Raw genomic sequence first — 20,607 nt, forward strand, 5'->3', positions numbered from 1 at the left:
AGAAGGCGTTATTATTATCATCATTATTAACCATTATTAATGCTGTGATTCACACCTGAGGAGACAAAGGCCCACATAATGAGCTGCATAATGAGCCATCAGTCAGATATGTGACTGAGAGGGAAGAGTTACAAGAAAGAATGTGAGGACAAAATAAATGTGTATATTTTTTATTTAGTGTAGAACCTTGTCGAAAAGGACACACACATATAACTGCAGAACAGCACATTCCTTAGGAGTTGAGGAGCCTCCCCTCCACCATCTGCAAGTCGTAAAACTAGTTAATAGTTAAGACCTAACTCGATTGTCTGGACCAGTTCCTGTCAAGGCCTGGCTCCTTATCCCTTAAACCTAATTCAACCAACCCAGAACAAAGAATGTGGTATCTGGAAAATGTTCCAGCTACGAAACTCCAGGATCTCCTGACCGTTTAACGCATAATTCAATGATTTTATCAACAAGGGAAGACTGTTTTACGAGGAGACTCCAGAGCGGTGAAGCGCTGCAAATACACACCCAAAATGACTTTCTGACCCCCTCGGACATCTCCCCTTCTCCTGCATTCCGAAAGAACGCACCTTTTTCTCTTTTCTTACAACAAAAGAAACACAAACTTACATAGAGGATCTCTAAAGACAATCATTTATTTCCATTGCTATTAGAGCAAGTGTATCAACAAATAACATGTTTGATGTCTTATATATACGCTTGGTGTTTTATGTTATGCATGGTGTGCTTTATTTTGATCTTTGCCTTATAACTTTCTTTTGAATAGACAGACGTGTGTAGTATCGTGTTAAAGCTTATTTCAAATGCAGGAAGTTGAAATGAATTATATGTCGATTTTCAGCCTCGTATGAATGATGAATACTTTTATAAGAAGTTATTAGAAATATTCCTCACATGATGGATGAAGCATTATGTTAATTTATGCATGACGAAGAACCGTGCGTGGCATGGCTCCGCCCGGCAGCAACAAGCCGAATGGGACAATCGCTCCGGGGGCAGACTTAGTAATCCCACTTAAAACTCAATGCCCGGCTAGCTGCTTGAAAACTTTGGCTTCGTCACTGATTGTGCTGTTGAAGCGCCTGCAGACTTAACATCAAGCTGATCATCTAAAGAACTCAAACACTTCGTCAACTGTTAGAACCTGAAGCTATGCGAAAGAACTCTGAGAAGAACTTCTAGTGAACGCATCACTTTCAACATTACAAAGAAACAGCCAACCATTGGAGGGATTCCCTCAGAACGCGTCACGCAAAGGACCGCATCAGCAGCCCCGGGGGTTTCCCTCAAAGAAAGGAAACGACCAGAGAGCCAGCTATCGACTCAACTCAGTGCAAGTAACCAAACTCTCTCTATATCCTGCTGAGCTGGTTGAATTAATATTTAAAAGTAAAGATAGTAAAGTTCTCTGCTTATGACTTTCTCAGGTTGAATTTACAGGATTCTTGGAAACGAGCATTAGAACTTTGGGAAACTTCATTCAAATTGCAATAACATTGCCAGAACATGTGTGTGTATGTGTGTTTAAGTAGGTTTTGGTTTAGTATTGTATCGTAGATTAGCAAAATAAACTTAGATTCATTTATAAAGAATTCTTGTCGTGTGCTGTGTAATTTTCAAGTCAAACTTTGCCTTGATCCTTGTTACATTGCTCGAAATTTGATAAACTACTAGCGTTTTGTTTGTGTTATCATTGGCCACGTAATAATATAAACAGAATTGTTAAGATATACTGACTTTGACGCTCGCTGGACAAGTTTTAGTAACGTATAACTCACAAAGTTGGAATCAGATCAATCTGAAGAAATCAACATCATATATTTAAAATTCGATTTCCAAAAGGATAAATAAGAGCAAAAAATTTATAAAATAAGAATAAATGCATTACATTAGCTATCACACAAAATATCTTGAGATTCACTTGCGAGTGCAGTTAAACAGTTTATTAGGAACAAATCTAAGCTAATCAAAGCTAACTTTCAAAGCTGACTTTTTAGCATCATTACTCCAGTCACATGATCACTCAGAAATCATTTTAATATTCTGATTTGCTGCTCAAAAAAAACATTATTATTATTATTATTATGTTGAAAAAAGCTAAGAAGAATTTTTTTTTTTTTTTTGGATGAATAGAAAGTTCAGAAGAACAGCATCGTTTGTAACATGTAACATCGTTTGATAAATGTCTTTATCATCATTTGTGTGCTAAATAAAAGTTTTAATTTCTATATATACTGACTCCAAGCTTTTGAATGGTATGTTACACCTGGAGTAAGACTGGAGTAATGATGTTGAAAATTTAGCTTTGATCACAGAAATAAAATATTCAAATAGAAAGCAGTTATTTAAAATAGTAAAAATATTTCACAATATTACTGCTTTATCAAATACAATTTTATGTATTTTGGATCAAATAAATGCCGGCTTGGTGAGCAGAAGAGAATTCTTTACAAAATCATGAAAAATCTTACTGGTAGTGTGTCATGTTGAAATATATAAATGAACATCACATACCTGGCATTTCAATAGCATATATCATTTATGTGCTCTGAAGGAAATAAAAAAAATAAAAATAAAAAAAAACATTTTGAAATTCTGTTATTTCTCTCAGCAGATCTTCTTCCAGGAACAAAGTAGCCAGGATGAACTTGTTTGTTTATGCGGAGGCGATGTGGGCGTTTACATTCGTGAGCGCCTCATGTGGATGTTTGAATCTGAAAACCGTGATCGGCGCGTGGGCGTGACCGCATTAGATATAATGAGTTGAAACAGGAAACTGGACATTGCGTTGGTTTTATACGGATTACTTTAACAGAATATTTGTTTTAGACGTGACTTAATTTAATAGTAGATATTTCAAGCTTTTTATACATATATTTCTCATGTATTTGAGGCAAGTATCTGCGGAGATTCATGTTTTTTTATTTACGTGTCTGTGAAGAGAGGTGACTGAGACAGAGCTGGCAGAGAACGCACCCTGTTTATTTTCTTCATTTTTTAAACGCACATTGTTTTATTGTTATTATGACTATACACAAATAAAAGTAGACCCTTGGCAGTTTCAAACGATACCTTATTCTTATCTGTACAATCAAAACTCATGGAATATTTCTAGTTCTTTTTGTGGTCATAAAGAAAATACGAGACATACCGCACTGGTGCAGGCTTTGACCCCAGGGGATTAAGGTCAGTAGGATTTTGTGATTTGTAGCATACTCTTTCTGCAGCCCTGAGCTTAGAACGATGTTCGCGGAGAACATCAGACAGCCAAGAGTCAGAAGGGGTGGTACGGGCTGGCCTGGAAGATAAGGGGCAGAAAGTGTCTAAACAAGACGTCCGAGTGGAGCAGAAAGTATCAGCAGCACTGTTAGCATCAAGAGATGATAACTGTTTAAGGGGAGGAAGCGAAGATGAAACCATAGCAGATAGCCAGGAGGGTGAGAGTGAGCGTAAGTTACGTCGAAAGATGAAATATTGAGGGGTATGTGTTGTGTCAGGAATCATGTTGAGGTTAAGAGTGAGGAGGAAGTGATCCGAGGTGTGCAGTGGAGTAACCAGCACATGATCAGTGGAGCAGTGTCGTGTGTAAATAAGGTCCAGTTGGTTGCCTGATTTGTGAGTAGCCATAGTTAACACTCTTGAGATCAAAAGAGGCAAGTAGAGTGTGAAAGTCTTTATATAGGTGGATGTTGAAGTCTCCAAGTATAACTAACGGAGTACCATCCTCAGGAAAGGCTGAGAGCAACACATCTAATTCTTCCACAAAGTTACCTAGTGGTCCTGGAGGTCGATAAACAACTACAAAATGAATTTTTAGAGGAAATTATATTGGTTACACTATTTCGATAGTCCACTTTAGACATTCTGCTAACTATAAGTAACTTTGTAACCAAGTGTCAACTACATGTCAACGTATTCTCATTAATTTGCAACTACATGTCTACTAACTCTCAGTAGGGTAGGTTTAAGGTTAGTAGAATAAGTTGACATATACTTGCAAAGATTCTTATAGTCAGTATGTTGTATGTTGTGGGTCCATCAAATTAAAGTGTTAGAAGATATTAAGCAGACAGTCTACTAATACTCTAATGACTACTAGTTGACATGTAGTTGCAAAGTTACTTACTGTTAGTAGGATGTCTAAAGTGGACTATTGAAATAAAGTGTTACCATTATATTTGTTCGAGTAATTATTCATATGGGAGTTTGCAGCAGTGACAATAGCATTGTATAAAAAAATTCACACACTCATTTTCAGCGACGCCCTTGTTGTAGTAGCCTATATAGTAAATGGTTCAGTTTAGGTCCCCCCCCCCTCCCCACACAGTTTGTGTAGTTGGTATGTTCCACATGTTCCACTGATATACTGTAAGCGGAATGCACAATCAATGCATTCGCTAGTAAAGTAGCCCAGCACAAGAGTGTCTTTATGTTAACGTGCAGATTAACAAGAGAAACAACACTGCTGTGTGAAAGGAACTGGACCGGACAACTTTCTGTAATATCATACAGTGCGAGTTCAGTCATTTGCATGGATGTAATCTGTGTCAGTTGAAGGTTTTAGATTAAGGTGCTGCTTCAAAGTCTCAATTTTAAATCCGGGGATGGAAAAATAGGAATCTTCCTATTGCCTAAATGTGATCATTAAACTTTATACGGCTGTGATTTAATTAATTAAACGTGAGCACAGCATGTTTCAAAATAAAAATGCAGTTAGCAATCACCAAACAGTCCACATTTATGCCAACATGTCGTGTTGTTTCGTTCTACTGATGATGAATAATGAATATTTTGTGTGATTTATGGTGTTTAAATCATACCTGTAAACTCACATTTCAGCCAGGAAAGTTTTGATGGCATTTTCTTTTCATATTACCTTCGTATAAAGCCTGTAATAACGTAGTGTTATGTAACGGCTATAATTCTGCTGTTCCTAAGCGCCACCTTGTGGCAAAGAGTGAATTTGCATATTCACTTATATTCACATTTTACACAGAACAGTGTTGTGAATGTTAACTGGCATATTAACAAGAAGAAAAAATCTAAATTTGACAAAATTGTCAGGAAGCTTAAAAAAAAAAGAAAGGGTTTTCTGGGGTAGGGGGCCCTACCGTAATGCTGTAGCCCAGGGGCCTCTGGTTATCTTAAGGCGCCCCTGGGTGTAGCATTGTCCTCTGGTTTGATCCAGGTCTCTGTCAGGGCCATGAGGTTTAGCCTTGAATGACTAGTAATGGAAGTAATGAAATCAGCTTTGTTAACAGCAGACTGACAATTCCAGAGACCAATAGAAAAAGAAAGTAGTGTATTAGCAGACATAGGCAAAGTGCGCAGGTTGTTAGGATTGCGCTGCCTACAGTGTGTGATGTGTGGTTTGCGAGTGGTAGTGATAGTAGTGATCTGAAAGCACATATAATATATTATATTATATTATAATTATCATATAATGTTTACTATTTTAAGAAACACCACTGTTGACCCTCTGGGGTCGACAAACGCGGATATGCGTTTTGAGGCAGATTTTCCTGATAAGGCCGAAATGAGCTTGAATTAATCTGCCATTTTTGATCGTACAGATAAGAGCAATACACCATTCGAAACTGAAAGGGGTCTGCTTTTATTTGTATACACTCATAATAACAACTAAACTTTGTGCTTTTGAAGAATAAAGAAAACAAACAGGGTGCGCTCTCTCTGTCTTCTCCGTCTCCGCGAACTGCTTTTTGAAACACGTCACTAAAATGAACTGTAACTCAGCAAATACTTCACACAGAGACATGAGAAATATATTTATAGAAAGCTTGACATGACTGTTAAATGAAGTAAGTCTTACTGAAAACAAATATTCTGTGATAAAGTAATCCGTATGAAACCAACGGCAGGTCCAGTTTTTCCGTCTGGTCTCATTATTTCTAATTAGGTCACGCCCACTCGCTTTGTCTTCTTGACAAATCTCTACGTGAGACACGCGGCATGTAAACGCCCACACCACCGTAAACAAAGCAGCAACGCGTTCATCTCAGATACTTTTCAGTTTTGGAAGAACACGCTGTGAGGAATAAGCCTTGTATTTACCTCAGAAACGCGCTGAGAGGAAAAAGCTTTGTTTACCTCACAAACAGAGCGCGAGCGCAGCTGGAGCCGGCGGAGGAGAGGAGATATTTTATACCGAGTAAGTAATGTTTCTTATTGACATTCGATAATGTGTTGTTGTGAGAAAGTTGAACGCATTTACTGGTGAACTTGTCCCAAACTATAACTCCAGAATAAAATGTGTGAAATCGAGTGCAGCATTTTGAAATATGAAATATTACCATTCATTTAAATGTTGCACGACGTGAGGATAGTTACATGCTTACTAATTTATTTATTAATTTTAGTGTGGGGGGGTGCTTTATTTATTTTGAATAGTAACAATATGTAGGCCTATATATTATAATAAATATAATGTACTGTTTTTGCTGTTTTTGCTTGGTGAGCTGAAGACACTTCTTATAAAAAAAAACATTACAAATCTTACTGTTTAAATAATTTGACTGGTAGTGCATGTATTGTCACCATGTTTGCTTTGTCTTTGTCCGTTCATTGTGTTGCTCACGTCTGTTTTGTGTTTTCTCATGCAGTTTCTGCTGTCTCCCGTTTTCCTGGGTTCCAGTTTCCTGCCACTGTTTTGGATATTTTGGATATTGCACCCACGATGTCTTGACTCTTCTGTTGTTTATTTGTTTGTTTGTTCCTAATAAACTGTTTAACCGCACTCGCAAGTGAATCTCAAGTTATTTTATATGATAGTTATATGTATACACATTTCTTTTTTCCTCACATTCTTTCTTGTAGCAATTCCCTCTCAGTCACACACCTGACTCAATGGCTCATTATGGAGCTCATTATGCGGGCCTTTGTCTTCTCAGGTGTGAGTCACAGCATTATCCAGGATAGGTCACGCCCTCTCGCATAGACCCTTTCTACTCAAAAAGTGACTTTAAATCAGTATACCCAGTCAGCAAACAAATTTGGCCCAGATTTGGCATGCATCTGGCACAGCTGGCATTCATCCGGCACTGGCATACAGCATGTGGGCCAAACATGGCCCGGGTTTGGCAGAGGTGGTACCGGGTTTAAGACGGCACACAAGACATGGGCCAGATGTCAAATGTAGATATGTGGGCCACGTAAGTATTGCCGATCTTAACTCTCTGGGTTCGGCTGTCTCGCCGGCGAGACCAACTCGTTTTTTTTAAGATCAGTGCAAAAGACACTAAAAATACTCTGTTTATTTTGGTCACACAAATAAGTGTTATACATCAATCGAAACTGTTAAGTGTCTACTTTTTTTTGGGTACACTCACAATAACAACACAACTTTGTGCTTTTGGAAAAATAATAAAACAAACAGGGTGCGCTCTCTGTCTTCTCCGTCTCCGCGAACTGTTTTTAGAAACGCGTCACTAAAATGAACTGTAACTCAGCAAATACTCAGCACACAGACATGGGAGTTACATCTATAGAAAGCTTGAAGTGTCTACTTTGAAATGGAGCAAGTCTTATCGAAAACAAACATTCTGTGATGAAGTAATCTGTATGAAATCAACACGATGTTCAATCTTTCCCGTCTGACTCATTATCTCTAATGCGCCCCCGCCCTCGCACGGCTCGCGCTGTTCATATGTAAATAGCCACGTGGTGCGTGCGCGCGTGCAAACGCCCAACACAAACAAAGAGGAGATCCTTCTTTGCGGCTACTGTTTGTTTCTGGATGAAGACTCGCTGAGTAAAAGCAGGATTTCCCTCGCAAGAAGAACATGATTTCATCCAGAAGAGGAGAGCAATCTGATGAGTAAGTAATGTTTCTTTTTTTGCATTAGTTAATGTTTTATTGTGACAAACTTAAACACATTTTACTAGTTGGGTTTTTCCCAAACAACAACATGATGAATGCTGTGCGTCTAAGAATGTTTAGTACATGTTTATTATTAATACTCTGTTCACAAATATATTTTAATAGCATGCACAATAATAATTAGTTTCTCAGATATAAAATATCATTTTTTATAATACAAAGTACATCCTTTTATTGTACAAAGCTTGCTTGAGTCTGTGGCTACAGAATCATATCATAGGCTACTATAAAATCATACATACTAGACTATATGACTACAAAATCATAGTTGGGCTTTTCCCAAACTATAATTCCTGACTACAGTGTTTGAAATAGTGTAAAACATTTTGAATATGAAAGGCAATTCATTGTATTTAAATTTCTTACGGAGCGATGATGTTTTCATGCTCTATATAAAACAATAAAAGTAATATGAGTGTACACTGTAACATGATGAATGCTACCAGTCTAAGTATGTTTAGTACATGTTTATTATTAATAGCCTACTCTGTTCAGAAATAGATTTTAATAAAGTGCTAAACAATAATAATTAGTTTCTCAGATATAAGATTTCTTTCTCTTTTTTTTATGATAGTACAAAGCATGTGTGAGTCTATGGCTACAAAACATATATATACAGATGTTCCTGATATTAACATGCGCACAAATGTTTTTTTGTTTGTATTTTATTGAATCAGATACCAGCACCAGATGTATCCTGATGTCTCTTCAAACTGATTTCCTCTGAGAGCGCTGCACCAACATCAGATGTTCAACTACACTGATATTCTATGTTAAAACAAGCTCCTTTTCTACTGATTTTTTTTTTCTTCTTGAATCCATGGAAAGAAGTAGAAACACTTAAATAAAACGCATAAATATCAGGTATAATTTACTTGTTTCACTTGTTGAACAGAATCTGTTGCAGGAATGACTCAAAGTCTGTTCACATCTCTGTGGTTAGATCAGTGTGCACAATAATGTGTCTTTGACCTTCATTATGTATGTTTTGATTATACTGTGTTGTAAATAAAATACAAATAATTTAAAAAACCCTTTTTTTCAATCTCCTCACATTCTCTCTTACCTGCCTCACAGTCACACTGATGGGCCATCAGGGGCCATTAGGGGAGGGCCCTTTGTCTCTCAGGTGAAAAGCACTTAATATTCATGGCCATTACCACTCCCTCGCATATAGACCCTCGATCACAAAACATGTCTTGAAAATTTTAACTCAATATATTGTTTTCTGTGAATGAGTAAGCAGAATGATTTTCACATAATTCTGAAGTAAATATTCTAGGCTACAAGACTGATTACTCAAAAGTCTTATTCAGGACTATTTAGTGTGGGTTTTAAGGCCTTAATTTCAGCTACATTTTTCCCCCCAAAACTTACTAACCACGCATAATATTTTTTTTCTAAAAAATGCAAACATGCACATCCATCTTGGTCACATATTATTGTAGCACAGTTTGTGCTGAATACAAAAAAATTTACATGTTGGTCAATAGTATGTTTTAAGTAGCTGAAATAAGCACAAATATCAGGGCATGTCAAAACATCTCAAGGGCCCCAAAATGACCTCAGACCCCAGAGGGTTAACCCACATTTAAAATCCATTTCAAATATTTGACTAAAATCCCAATGTTTTCCCATACAGAAAGGTAATATATTCACATATATGTGAAACACTGTTAAATATATTGAAATATATTTTGAAAATATATTTTTTAAATGCATAACATAAAGCTCATATTGTTTGTTTAATTGTGTTTATATGTGAAATTATATTCATGCCTCATATGATATTATATGTTATATTATAGAATAGTATATCCTGTTGTTTTATTTATATACAACTGACTTCAAACAATGTTTTGCATTCACTGCTTTCATATTCTCATTCAATTTAGTTTGATGTAGGCCTAACTAAACAATACATGAAGTTTCAGGACATTTTATTTTACTTTTATGTACTATTTATGTAAATGCGTAACTTTGACGTGTTTTAGGCCATGTTGGCCAATCAGAAGCCTGAAAAAGTTTCCAGTAGGCGGAGATAACAGCGCAGCTCCGACGTCACAAGCCAAAAACTCCGGTTTTGCAGTCTACAGGATAACACTGCAACCGGAGTTTTTGAAAATCTTCACCCTGGCAGGAGTTTTCAAAATGTTCGGTTTCAGTGACCTGGTGCAGCGTTTGCGTGAAGACGAACGGCCAAACCGCATAGAAAAGCTGCTGTTTTGAAAATAACCGCGTTGGTGTGGACAGGGCCCACTGAGCATTCAAATCGCATTTAAACTGGAGCAGAGGAGGTTACCGTGGTAACAGGGCGTCAACTCACTGTCTCTCTGCTGTTTTCACTGCTTTCAGGTAAGTTTAGTCCCTAAAGTTACACAAATAATACATACAACCGTTCCTGACACATTCTTACATGTAACTGACACGTTTCTGTTGAATCTTTACTTTACAGGAGTGGTTTAGTGTCTTCAAAAAGACCGTTACCATCACAACCGTTAACTAGGCTAACAATTACAGGTAAGCTAACTAATAAATTTGAGCTCTTATTAATGAACGTTTGAGCTTTTAAGCACCTTTTGTGTAGATGAGCGGCTTTGATAGTTTTGTAAATGTTTTGCTGATACTTTGTCACTATAAGGTAATTAATTTAACCTAAAAGTCTGCACTGTGGGGTCAATCGGTGACATCACTTACATACTACAATACATACAACTAATGGGCTGAAACTATTTCAAACACGTTTTGAACTTTCATTGCAAACAAATATTGATAAATTGTACTGTGATTTCAGGAGCGTCAGAAAAAAATACCTAAAACAGGGGAAGTTACAAGAAAATGTGTAATGGGAGCTGCTGACAGAGATGCAGGAAACACAGGTGATCTGAGAAATCTTATTAAATAACTTTATATAAGTTTTTCACTATATATTTCAACTATATCATCATGCATCTGTAAAACCTAAAAATATGAATTCTGGTATCTTAAGATTTTTTGTATGTTTTGTATATTATTATTATTATTAGTAGTAGTAGTAGTAGTAGTAGTATTATTGCATTTCACCTCTGCTGTAGTTTGTTTATTTCTAATAATCCTGACATTGTATACTACATTTTGTTGGCTATGTGACATATTGTTCCTATTCTTCCATGCTGATGGCTGTGCTGCAGAGCTGGAGCGGAGCGGATCTCCTGTCAAAGAACATCTCCAAAGCGCTATGAACCATCTGACTAGTAAGTAAAACCTCAAATATTCAAAAAAATATATCAAATAAATATCAAATATTTATGTCCTACAAGGCCATCTTGTTTAACACTGCTCTGAGGACACTTCATACACAACAACCTACAGAGGGGTCAATCATAATTCAAAAAAAGACACAGATGATAATAAAAAAGTTCTTTGAAATTAAAATTAATAACGGTAAGACAGAAACAGAGTACCTCACTTCAAACTGTAACGGTCTGTATGTATATTATTTTCTAAACTTTAAATATAGTGAAGTTTTTGTTCAAGCAGACTTTGATGCTTGTGGAAACCTCATGCGAGCCTGAAAGATACTTAAAACTTTAAATATTATTTGCACTCTTGAAGACTGTTCACCAAAGACTAAATTTCAGTCCAGCAGAATTTTCTGCACACTTCACCACTGAGGCCAAAATGAGCATTGTGAATGTAAGAGCCTCACACTACATTGTTTGTTTGAATTGTATTTCAGGGCAGTTCGTGAAGACCGATAACCTGGACAGAAGTCAATTCAAGATCCAGCCTCCACACCAGACGTCTCACTCACAAGGATTGCGGTCTACTAGATGTTATGTGTACTCTTCAGACTTTGGGTTCATGCAGTTATTATTCAGGGACATGAACACTTGAATATTGCAAAAATAGGAGAAACTACCTTATTTAAGAATTTTGTGTTAATTGCGTGAACATTAAACAAATATATATTTCTTTTACTGTTTTTTGTTTTGTTTTCCAAAGCACCTAAAAGCCAATTCACGCTGCCATACTCCAACAGGGTGAACACACTGACCAAGCAAAACAATTAAGCATGTTATCTTTAATAGTTTTTTATTGTTTTTGTGAAAGTGTGAACTGACCATAATGCTGTATGGTAGGTGTGAGATTCATTCAACTTGGTTTCATTTATTTACCAGTTATGGCCCATGTGTGGCCCTTGTCTGGAATCCAGACCTGGTACACACTAGGACCGTAAGTCATTGCGGTATGTGGGCCAAGCAAAAGCTGATTGTGTGGACTGGAGCTGGGCCAGAGAAAATTTGCTATGTGGGTATTGTTTCCTCTGAATGAGTGAGTTAGATTATTTTCAGATCATTTTGAAGCAAATATTCTAGACTACAAGATCCAGTTCTCAAAAGTCTTGTGAACAAATGTTCTGCGGCCTTATTTCAGTTACTTTAAAATTGTAGTTTTTTTCTAACCACGCATAAACGTTGTTTTCTCAAAAACACAATCACGTACGTACATGCTGCTCACATATTATTGTAGCCCAGTTTGTGCTGAATACAGTGTTTTTAGACTTTAGCCATTAAAATGTTTATAAGCAACTGAAAAAAGCACAAATGTCAGGGCATGTCAAAACTTCTCCGGGGCCCCAGAACACCCTCAGACCCCAGAGGGTTAAGAATATATAACAAAGGCACGAGTGACATCAATTAGATTCCTAGGAATGTGGCTGGATACTAGACTTACATGGAAAGAACATACTGATAAGATAGTGAGTAAGTGTAAAAGAGTTTTAAATGTAATGAAATGTACGGCAGGACAAGAGTGGGGAGCAGATAGAGGGGCGCTTCAAACTGTTTATATAGCAATGATAAGATCTGTGCTAGATTATGGAAGTATAGCATATGGGCTGGCTGCAAAATCTCAATTAGAGAAATTAGACAGAATTCAAGCACAGGCATTGAGAATTTGCTGTGGGGCATATCCAACAACACCTATTGCAGCAATGCAAGTAGAGATAATTGAAATGCCGCTTTATATTAGAAGGCAACAGTTAATGGCTGTATAATGGACAAATCTTAAGAGTCAGGATGAGGTACATCCAACAAAGAAAATACTAGGAATATGTTGGGAACAAGGAATGAATAAACTATAAGAGTTTTGGATGAGTTGTAGAAGAAGATATTAAGGAGATGGGGATAAACAATTATAGATGTGTACCAAGAGTAATGTATTCACATAACCCCTTATGGATTCAGTGATACCAGCAACATAAGACTGTTCAGGTGAAGAGTTAATGGTGAAATCAGCAATGTGAGAAGGAAATCATCACAGTATCACAGCATTTACAAAAGTCCATATTATGGCTATTATTTCTTTCTTTCTTTGATAATTAACTAATATTTTATACATTTTAATACATTAAAATATTTTTTTCAAGAATACTATCATATATTTCAGAGATATATATATATAAAAAATCATCTCAGGTCGGTGTGTATTTCCAATACATTCTTGTTCTCCCCCACCATGCTCTAACATCACATGCAGACGGCAACGCAATCAGGTGAACAGTTAATGGTTAATTTTGTGACTTTATGAGAAGGATTACAATGAAATCTCAGAAGATGCAGAATGAAATTTCAAACATATTTAATGTAAACGTAATTTACAATCATTGTCTGGGGCCAGAGTTGTCTATTATGTTGTCCACAAGGTGGAAGCCAGAGTCCTGCATGCAGGCGGGTACATGCAGGTGAATCGCTAATATTTGATGTAACGGGTGGAATAATATTTATGTGTAGGGTGTACGGTGACAAGCACGGCCGGGTTGCGGGTCCAGTAACCAAGACTATTTCGACTCGGTCCAGTACACGCTGAGCAATGAAGCCAATCATGCTGCCACTGATTGACAGCTGTAGTGATTATATTAAAGGGGGCGCTCTTTGCTTGCTTTCTGTATTTAATCTATTCACAATTTGAGTTTTTTTCTACCTCATGTAGGAGATTTAATGCAGGTGCGGTTCCGGTCCCAGTTTTTATGTCAAATGGGTCAGGTATGGGATTAAATTAGTCGGAGTGTCTATTTACACTAAGTGCAAATAGCCCGTCTTGTTGGCAAAGGCTATTTACATTAACTCCGCCCACTAACGTGTGATTAAGTTAGTTAACACCAAAAAAGATGCTAATTCATCATCAGTTTCAGTGGCGTAGATGCTAAGATGAACGCTTTTTGACGCGATCGACCCGAGTTCGAGTCCGCCTTTTGCCAAACTTTTTTTCTCTCTTTTCAAATCTCATATTGCATTAAAAAGGCATTTATTTTAAACAAAAATGAAGGAAATAATCAAATAATCAAAAAGTTGAAAATAAGCGTATCGGGTAGGGTTAGGGTAGGTGTAGGGAGGGCTTTATTGTCCCAATAAGGTGGCATCCATTTAATAATTTGAATTAAAAATATAATTTACACTCAATACCTTATTATTGCATACTGTTTTATAATATACTACAATACTGAGGTGCAGATAATTGCCACTATTTGCAATAAGTAGTATAAATAGCAGAAAATCTTGCTATTTTAACAATGTAATTAGAATCTTTAGCTATTTGCATTTAGTGTAAATAGAATATCTTTAAAAAATACTGCTATTTTCACTTGGTGTAAATAGAATCCATTGCTATTTGCACTTAGTGTAAATAGCATTTAATTGCTATTGCTAGAACAGCAGGGGTTGTGGAGTCTTCTGGACGAATCCAGGCCTCAGTCAAGCCCAAGATACTAAGAGTAGACTGAGAAGCAATGGCCAGAATGAAGTTTGTTGACAGCTGACTGACAATTCCAGAGACCCAGAGAAAATGACAGAGGTGCAGCAGAAGAGGTGCAGATAGGACACAGTTTAGCAAGATTGCGTTGCCGTCTGCGTGTGATGTTAGAGCATCGTTGAGAGAGAACAAGAATGTATTGGAAATATACTACCACCTACCTGACTCTGCCTGAGAGGTAAGGAAAAATGAGCCTGTCCTCCAACAAAAAAATGACCCTATAGTTTGTTTGTGCAAGTGCCTTATTACGACCTATATTTACATTTTAAATTTAAGCGCCCTCTAGCGCGTAAAATTAATGACAGTGTTGTGTTGCGTCTGTCGTCATGAAATGACGCATGACTCGTTACCAATCAAAATGCGTGTTTATTTAAATGCAATGTGTGGACTTTTTACACCGATCTAATGGTAATTCGTACATATTTTACTAGGTGGCTAATTTGTACGAATGACCACACCTAACCCCACCCCTAAACCCTCCCCTTACAGAAATCATGCAAAATCATGATTTTTAGTGCACATTTTATGAGTGCATGTGTTCTCTGGGATCGAACCCATGATCGCATGATCACATGATTACATATTGTCTTGCTCTACCAACTGAGCTACACAAAATCCAAATTACAATTACAAACCAGATAAAAGAGTACAAAACATTCATATGAAAATGTCCTGTTGCCGATAGGGGCACCGTTGTAGTATACACTCCTATACGGGCATATTGGTTGGAGGACAGGTTGGGAAAAATACACTTACTTAAGATTATATTTTTTTATATCTCTGAAATAAATTTTTGTATTCTTGAAAGCAATCTTTTATTGTACTATTGAATAAAATATTAGTTAAGCTGGTGTGTGGTGGAAGTTATGGCACAAAATGGCTGCTGTCGCATCATCCAGGTGGATGTTGCACATTGGTGGTGGTTGAGGAGATTTTCCCTTCCATGTAAAGCGCTTTGAGTACCCAGAAAAACAGTACATATATGTAACAAATTAATATTTAATTAATTAAAACAATCTTTTATTGTACTGTTGAATAAAATAGTTAATTATCAAAGAAAGAAAAAAAAATAATATCCATAATATGGACTTTTGTAAATGCTGTTATACTGTGATGCTCAGATACTGTTATTTCCTTCTCACATTGCTGATTTCACCATTAACTCCTCACCTGAACAGTTTATATTGCTGTATATGGTATCATTGTAATCCTTGGCCATCAAAACATAGGGGTAGACATCACCTTTTCTGTTTGGATGTTTGGTTCAGGAGATATGACACAAAATACATAATTTCACCATGGCAACCACACGGTGTTTTTGCGATGGCTCTATTTCTGAAAATCTTCAGGGCACTAAACTGTACAATTGTACCAAGTTTCATGCTTTTATGAAAAAGTGAACATATCACCTCAAATGTTGCACATATCACCTGGATTATTAAGAAAGGAATATTTCACAAGAAAAAATATACACATATTCTGCATTGGTAAGAAGAACCTAAAAGATAAAATAAAAAAATAAAAATAAAAAGTTAGCCATAAAAAACTAAGATGTAATCAATTTGTAAACAACATTACTTTTATAACTTATAAAGTACTATATACTTTAAATGTATATAAGTGAAGCAAGGCAAGGGTGAACAAATTACAAATAAGTACATGAAACTGACTTACATGTGTCCTATTCTTGGAGATTTCTGACATGTCTTTATCGGTGTCTGGTCAGAAGATTTCTGGGAAAGAAGGAACGACAAAACCAGCATGCAGTGAATTCAACTCGAATTATTATATTTACCAATGTACCTATTGAGACATATTACTTAAAGTTGAACTTACATTTCTTTTGTTGAAGGCTGCTGATGGCATTCTGTTGGTACTGGTTCAAAAGTAACCACCCCCATCTCACTAAATTGGTTGAATTGAGTCCATTTTGTCTTGTTCTCGTTATCCCCATCCACCTCATTATATGAAGGACAGTTGAAGGCTATATTTCAGCAACACAAATAAAATGTTTAATTTAATAAAAACATACATACATAAATGCATACATATAAAATAATTCAGTGTCAAACAGACTGTGAGACGCATTAAAAATGCAAAGCTGATGTAAGTGTGACACGCCTCTTACATCTCTGAACATGAACTCACCAGACAGGGACCAGTACCATCACACCATCTGGCTGTGTTTGAGGACAGTTAGTTTTTTGGTCTCTTTGACCTTAATAATGGACACAATACTTAAATTATGTTGTGTATTGTATTTTGCCATAGTAACACTATGCTTTATTTGGAATTATAACTAGAAAAATATAATATACCTGTATACTCATATTTTTTAAAGCTTTTCTTTTCTAATATTAAAGTTTCATTATGTACAAATCAAAACACATACTTGTAGGTTTGATTCGTGAACAAGCTTTTACTGGCTTTAAAGGACACTTTCTTGTACGTGGTTCAAATTCTACAGGGTTGATTTACCAACCTTCTACAGACACCGTGGCAACTGAAACACCATTGGCTAGTAATTTTTATAGTTTACTCTCCAGACTGATAATACTAGGCCTATATATATATATATATATATATATATGTATATGCATGCTGTATATAGTCTACTGTATATGTTTGTAAGATGGTACCATTTTTTTAAATATCTGAAAGTACACTCTTAACATCAGTCAGTCAAGCTTTGTAATATGACATTATGATAATCAAGTATTATTTAATGATAGAACTTTAGTAATTAGAATTAACCATGTATGAATGCATAGACATTTTAACTGAATTTAGGACTGGTGGTGGTGCTTTTTTGGTCATTCAGTGTTTCTGTAAAAAAATGGGAAAAAACTAACAATAATACTGATAAGACGATAATAATAATAATAATAATAATAATACGAATTCTGCTAATAAGAACAGTATAAAACGCACAGGATTAACGCGCTGCTGGATTCATGAATATTAATCAGGTTGTGTGCATTCACTAGAACTGATTCGCTGAAATCAAAACGGAGACAATAATAGTGAGCACCAGTCAATGAGATTGCCGTTTGCGCATTATTTCCACCCACTACCGGAAAACCCTGTGTTCTGTCGATTTGTGCTACCCTGTCAGATTTTGCTACCTCCCATTAAAACAGTAGTAGTACAATTTGACAACGAAAAATACTACCTCTTAAAACCCTTAGTTCTTAAAAGCTGAAAAAATTCAAAGAAACTCCGTCATTTTGACAGGAAAATACAACAAAGAATATCGTTAAGCGCGTCAATTCTGTAAGACTCTTGCTGTCTCTGCTCTCACCAAAGAGATGGTGAGTCGTGCGCTTCACATCATTTAAACAACATTTTAAGCTTTTTAGACGAAGCCTACATTGAAAAGTTCAGACTTCACGATGCCTGTGATTACAAATCTGCGCTAACATCTTCTGATGAGGAAAATAACGGCCTCATCCAAGTTTAAAAACACACACATTAATGATTAAGCTTTGTCGGCATCCGCCGTCTCCAGCTGGAGACGATGGTGTGGCTTCCAGTTGGTAAAATTTCATCTATCTGCACCTTCGCGAGTGGCTATAAAGCCCAATTCTTGAATGGCAATCTCTGCTGCATTTTCTGCAGATGAACGATGATGATACCAGCTGAGGCTGCAGTTGCTTTTCTATTGGTTCTCTTTGTGGCAAGGTTATTAATCCTGGTTTCCTCGGCTTTCTGTAGCTACGCCCTGTCTGACATAAAAATGCCAGGCGGACTTCCCAAGTGCAGAAGTTGATGTCGGACACCACCAAATACTTGACTAACATTTGACATCGAATTTGCACAAGGTGCCGGCTGGGTTATAAAACAAAGGGGTTCTGCCTTGGTTTCTCTTGGGCTTTTAGAAGTTACTTTAAAGATAACCCATTATTTTCTTGAGGAAAAAAAAACAATGAAACTGACGGGAAAAAAGTAGTTACGGTCTTTTGCCTTTGAACGGCATATTCGGATGAAAAATATAATACATACCAATTCGTATTTCAACAGGTACACATTCCTGCCTAAACATTTATAAGTGACTTTTTTAAAGAAACTCTTGTATAGTAAATAATCGATTGTGTCTGTTTAATATGACGACATAAACTCTGAACATTTACTTTCACTTTCATTTATGACGAGAGCGGCACGTCATGGGTTGCCAGATCCCGGTAACATGTTCTCATCAGGATGTACGTGTTATATAAAAGAACTAAAAACATCACAGTATACATCCACTTGTAACAGTTTAAACTTATCTTACTTTAAGTCTTATAGTTACCAAATGATTCTTTTTTGGGTACTCTTGTTTTAAACAATTTACCAACCATCAATTCAATAAAGCATGTGCCAAACATAAGACTCTCAGGGATTCAATGCATGTATTAATAAACTTCAAACAAACATTGCTCAACCCTACAGCACAATGAACAGCACATTGGAAGGTAAATAAGTAAATTGAGTCCCAAAAGGCCAACTCTGATATGAGTCCGTGAGTCCTATAAAGGCACAGATATCCAAAAACCCTCCACCATAGTCCACACCAACAAAACAGTCCAAAAAAGCAATAATCCCAACAAAAAGGAAGTAGTAGTAAAAGATGACAAAAACTCGATCCGTCTCACCCACGTTATCTTCTCAAAGATTCCTTGATCCCACCTGCAATACTCCAGGAAAAAGGGAACGATCCAAGACAGAGAAAACGCTCTTGTTCACTGAAAAATAGGCATTTCAGGTAATCCTCTGGTCAATGGCCAGATATATGATAGATCCATGGCACTGGCACTCGTGAGAGCAAGCTAGGGATGGCTGCCGCGAAACTGACGTTTCGACACGGTGTTGAGATCCCGAAGCGCAGATGTTTCGAAACACTGCTCCGAAGCATGATTCGAAACACTCATGTCACGTGACTAAGGCAATTCGAAACACCCATGTCACGTGACTAAGACGATCGAAGCATCAGGGCGTGTCACAAGTGTTTCGAGACTTGGCATACCTGCCGAATCTGCGTTTGATTGACAGGGTCGGTAACAAATCACACAATCGCACATCTGTCTCAACCTAACTCCCACAAAGTATAAAAGTGGAGTTAACGCATTTTCACTTCGTGGGTTGGAGAAATTATATGTAAAAAAAGAAGTAGGCTAAGTCCATCAACAGCAGAACAATTAATATTTTTAAATAAAAATCTTTATATGTAAAAAAAGTGGCTTGATGTACTTTATTGTATATTTTTCATTACCAAAATAACACTTACTTATTCACAAAGAGTTCATTCAGACGTCAGACTGATGTTTCAACACATTACAAGAACAGAACAATAAAAACACACATTTGAATTGTTTTTTATAATTTTGTCAAGATGACTGCGTCACCCAGGATTCAAACCCAAGGTGACAGCATTCCAGTCGAGCACACTAACCACTCCCCCAAATCACTTGGTGGATCGACTGACACAACATAGGTTATAAATCGTCAATTCGCAGAACTGTTTCTTTGTCGATGCTGTTTCAGAGCAATACTTGAAAATGACCACTAGGTGTCACCGTAGAGACGGGTGTTGAAATGTTTCGAAGCCTCGACACATTTGCTTCGACTGCTTCAGTGTTTCACGAAGCCTCGCTTTGCCCACCACTAGAGCAAGGCATTTCCCAGCACCTTGATTTGCCAGCCTCCCAAAGCATGCCCCCCTTCCCAACCATGTGCCATTACCCTAAAAAACAAAATGGCCATCAATTCCTACTTCCTTAAATAGTGGCCTTTTAGAATAAGAGTCCCACATATTCCCACATATTCCAACTCAAAACAGTATACAAATATAAACAACCATAACCAAAATATAAACAAACAATTATCACCACATTATTAACCCTTTAACGCGTACGATCACACCGGTGTGA

General features: G+C 36.8%; 1 protein-coding gene across 2 annotated transcripts in view; it reads right to left on the reverse strand.

Moving 5' to 3' along the window:
* Positions 1-18,828, reverse strand: part of LOC131538363 (protein NLRC3-like) — a 63,495-nt gene extending 44,667 nt beyond the window's left edge. Inside the window, exons 1-3 of one of the 2 annotated variants that reach the window (XM_058772201.1) lie at positions 18,701-18,828; positions 16,535-16,682; positions 16,373-16,431 (exon numbers count right to left, since the gene is read on the reverse strand). The gene's annotated coding sequence lies outside the window, so the exon portion shown is untranslated. Of the gene's footprint in view, positions 1-16,372; positions 16,432-16,534; positions 16,683-16,846; positions 16,906-18,700 lie in introns of those variants that run through there. The other variant, XM_058772202.1, reaches the window with a different exon arrangement.
* Between the last annotated feature and the right edge of the window lie 1,779 nt (positions 18,829-20,607).

Source organism: Onychostoma macrolepis, chromosome 04, assembly GCF_012432095.1.
Source record: "Onychostoma macrolepis isolate SWU-2019 chromosome 04, ASM1243209v1, whole genome shotgun sequence".
Taxonomy (NCBI): Eukaryota; Metazoa; Chordata; class Actinopteri; order Cypriniformes; family Cyprinidae; genus Onychostoma; species Onychostoma macrolepis.